Genomic DNA, 4884 nt, shown 5'->3' with positions numbered 1-4884 from the left:
CTTATGTGAAGGAAATGAGCATAGTGAAATGCTTTGCATGTCACAAGTCTAGTCATTATGCAAGCTAATGCCCATATAAGAAAAAGAAGAGGAACATGTAGCAGTGATAGTAGCATCAACTAAGTTTGATGACTTTGCTGAGAAATTTGAGAAATATTTTTCTCTTCATGAGATTTGGAGAAGAGGAGAAAGAGATCCAAGGGGAGAAGTTCAACAAGAGGAGTTGAGGTAAAGAGAAAGATAGAGCAATTCATACAAAAAAGGAGAGAGGGCGCAAATCCCTAGGATAAACATGAAAATTGAGGTAGGTGCATCACACATTTCAAAGAGCTATTCAACATTTAATGCACAACAAACAACACAAAAATCGAGGGCTAGTATAAGGCATTTAATGTGTAGTTCCTACAATAGTGGGCATGGTTTCCAAGGGAGCTTGGGCATGAATTCTGAAGGATGTATAATAGAAATTTTGGAGTAGCTAGGCACAATTTTCAAGGTAGCTTGGGGACAAAAATTGAGGAGCTAAGGTAGCACACAATCATGGGAAATTTGAGCATGCTTTCCAAGGGAGATAAATTGTATTAATTGTTGATTTGACTGTTGTTAAAATTTCTTGAAGAAATAAAATTCCTTCTCCCTCTCTTACTGGTTTTCCCTTACGGGATTTTCTAGGGTCATTTGACCAAAAACACTGTGTTAAATTTGTGGGTTGCTTGTGTTATTATCGGCAAAATTGAGTAGAGAAGTTTCATGCGTTTTAAGTTTGAAAATATTCATGTTTATGAAAACAACATGAAATATGTTGGTTTTGGCATTATACTTGATGTGACTTTATGAATTTGAAACCAGGTTGGGCCTGAACTATTTTTTTTACTACATTTGGATTAGCTCAAAACCTGGTCTTTGGGAAATTCGATTAAACATAATGCATCAAAGGGTGCTATACCTTAGTTCCTTGGGAATTAAGCCCTCAGTTTTGCCACAATCACATGGTGGATTTGGATTAAGCCCTGGTGCTAGGGGCCAAGGATGAATTTGAGGAAGGCTTCAAGGATTCCTTAAGACCATGGCATTTTTTCTAGAATCACCAAATTATTGAGAGTAATAGCCTCACCCTGAGCATATACTATTAGGGAAATGTGTCAAATTAAAACAATGAATCTCAGGGTATTACAATTGATTGCAATACTTAGTTACAACAACATATAAGTACGTATAAACCCATAAAAATATCACATCATTCGTGCTCATTTAACCTCCATGTTATAAATTAGACTCATGTAAAATGACCTACAACCAAGTTATGGCAGTGAACTACCCAATCTCATAAATATAAGTTAATTGATAACTTATGAGATGAGAGGTTATCTATGCAAACTTCAAATACTTAGTCACAATGTTATGCTCTTGACCTGCGAGAAGATACTAGAATACCAAATATGCGAAGAAATATAACCCAGAGAACGGAACAATGAGAAATAACAACATGTATTTTATTATTCAGAAAGGAAAGCAATATTCACTTGCGTCTTCGAGGGGGCAACCTCCAATAGAGCAGGGCTCGATTACAAAATAAGACACGACGCTCCTCAATGAGGAGTCTATATCCTTTATATAGCATTCATACATGCAATACCATGGGTCAGTACCATGGTTCTTATTAATAACATCTATCTAATACCATGGCCCATTTGGAACTAACTGTGGTCCCTTCTTTAAATGTGGGTCAACCACTTACAATTATTAATATGGGCTTTATTGACTCTTTAACTAACTATAACTATGACTCGACCCTATTACATAAATAAGGGGGTTAGGTTTGGACCCTAACATGCCCTCCCCCATTAAAAAAGCCTTGTCCTCAAGGCTGAAGCTGCGGAAACTACTGAAGAACATGGCTGGTTCCTAGGTCGCATCTTTTGGAGAGGTGTCTTTCCATTTGACAAGGACTTCCTTGATCGTGCGACCGCGTAGGTGCTATTCTAGCGTGTCAAGAACCTGTTCAGGTTGGAGCCAGATTGAACCTTCTTCATCCAATTCGAGTAGACTAGTTTGAATTCTGCAATTGTTCCCAACCAATTTCTTGAGGCATGAGACATGGAAGACGATATGGATTCTTGCAATGGGTGGCAAGGCTAGCTTGTAGGCTACTTCTCTGATGCGCTGAATTATTTGATACGATCCGTAGAATTTTGGAGATAATTTCTGACAACCCTTGTCTTTGAGTGATGTTTGCTTATATGGTTGCAACCCCAAGAATACCTGATCCCCTTCTTGAAATGTACGCTCTGATACCACTTATTATGCTCTTGACCTGCGAGAAGATACTAGAATACCAAATATGTGAAGAAATATAACCTAGAACACAAAACAATGAGAAATAACAACATGTATTTTATTATTCAGAAGGGAAATAAATGTTCACTTTCCTCTTCGAGGGGGCAACCTCCAATAGAGAAGGCCTCGATTACAAAATAAGACACGACGCTCCTCAATGGGGAGTCTCTATCCTTTATATAGGATTCATACATGCAATACCATGGGTCAGTACCATGGTTCTTATTAATACCATCTATCTAATACCATGGCCCATTTGCAACTAACTGTGGTCCCTTCTTTAAATGCGGGTCAACCACATACAATTATTAATATGGGCTTTATTGACTCTTTAACTAACTATAACTATGACTCGACCCTATTACATAAATAAGGGGGTTAGGGTTGGACCCTAACACATAATCATGCAGGTGATCCGTAATTCATGAAGATGACAACCACTAGACAATTCAAAAGTTCATTACTATCCCAGACAAGTAAGATAGCTAGTCCACCATGAATATACAATGATTTAGGAATTCATTCATGAATAATTGAAAACCATATATCAACCATTAATATAATAGTCATAATCATTATTCATAATTTCACATATCATAAATCATTTCACTTATCTAATTTTTTAAAGATGGTTGGCAACTAAATGAGGGACTTCAACTTGCATCCAACTACACTGCAACTTTCTTGCCACTGATCACCCCTGAGTTGGATCCAAAGTTTGAGGAGATGCTTGCTCAAGGAATTCATCCAAGGTTCAACTAGGGTATTGCCCAGTTTCAAGAGTCTCAATCCATCATCTAGGTGGGTTATTAACTGTATTTTCAAATAAAGCACTACAAGAGCCTGTACCCCTTCTGTAGGTGGTTTATTAGCGTTGCAACAAGCACCATAGTGGCTCAACTCACCTTGCTGAGTGGTTTATTAGCCTTACAACAAGCACTTGAGTAGTTTATCAACCCATTCAACGAGCACTAAGTGATTTATCAATTTATTTTGTAAGCACTTAGTGGTTTATTAACTTACTTAGCAAGCACTCGTAGTTTAGTCCTCTTCTGAGCCTCCCACTAGCTAGTCATACTTGGACATACACAATCTAGTGGCCTCAACACATCAGTACAAGGGGAAAACATCCCAATTTAAGAGAACAAAACTTGGTTGTACTTCTAGCATTACTCCTGCACTCCATGTCCAATGTCCCATGCTTCTTTCTCTATTTTTCTCTTTTCCTCTTGTTCACTTTTCCTTCTTGCTTTTTGTTTTTCCTTGAGTCCCTTCATATCATGTGATACTATAGAAATTTGTTTTCCCTCACCTTGTGTAATTAAGAAAGTATGAACACTTTCCCATTTCTCAATCACATCTTTCAATCTATTAGGTGTTGCTTCTATTTGTTATGCCACTAGCCACCACTGTCCCACTTCTCTACTCCCCTTCAGACTTCTGTGTGGCCCTCCCTTTAGGCCAACATTTAATATTTTCATTATTTTCAAGAAGACAATTTAATACTAAAAGCATTTACAAGATTTGTTAGATCTAACCGTGGATTCCACACTGGACTTTACGATTATGATTACATGTAAAAAAACATGGGTATAAAGGAAAGACTTTCCATATAAATGCTCCTAATTTCAGTCTCAAACATATCAGTTCGACATTTTCACTATATTTTTTTTTTTTTCTTTTGTGAGGTTTTAGATTGTGAAACTTGGACGATGATGCGAGAAATTTTGGTGAACATATGCATCAAGTTATAGATATTTGTTCGCTATATTTTCAGATATATGCTCCAAGGAAGTTAAGGTTTCTGTATGCTCCAGAAATTGGTCTTAAACATGTAAGTTTGGCATTTATGCTATAATTATTTTTTTGTAAGGATTCATAAAGTGAAACTTGGAATATATTAAGGAAACGTTTGGAGGAATAGATGGTTCCATTTCCAGAATTTGGTGCGCATACTTTTGGAGTTATACCTTATGGAAGTTAGGGTTAGTGAAGAGTCATGAAATAAATTTTAAATAGGTTAGGTTGATATTTTTTTCTATATCGTATTATCTAGGAATTTTCAGATTGTGGAATTTTTAGGATTTCATAATACATATAGAAGTACCTCATATACAAGTTTTATAATTATATTTCAAGAATTGGGCATGTGGCACATTTTCTCATGGGAAGAGGCCAAAAAACAAGAAGTTTTGGGAAAGTTAGTATAACTTTCAGTTGGTACATCAAATTTAGATCGAATTTGTTGAACTGTAGAAACTACGTATCATCGTATTACATAACAATTTTTTAGATCCACAAGGCCTCGAATCTGAAAGATATATCAATAAAGTTTCAACCATTCTGATATTTTCCAAATTAAGGTACATAATTTGTTATTGGCCTAACTATTGATTAGAAGATCCTTTTTTTTAGTTGTAATAAAGAGGAGTGGTACTATTATTTTCTAGAATGCATCCAAAGCAAGCTACTACACCATTTAAATCTAATGAAGGCCAATCCTTGACTCGTGAAGAGAGTGAAGACATAGAAGTTAGCTTATTTCAA

This window comes from Pinus tabuliformis, chromosome 5_2, assembly GCF_031772625.1.
Source record: "Pinus tabuliformis cultivar Carrire ecotype Pingquan chromosome 5_2, CPIR1, whole genome shotgun sequence".
In the NCBI taxonomy this organism is placed as follows: domain Eukaryota; kingdom Viridiplantae; phylum Streptophyta; class Pinopsida; order Pinales; family Pinaceae; genus Pinus; species Pinus tabuliformis.
Note: the sequence above shows the minus strand (reverse complement) of the source record.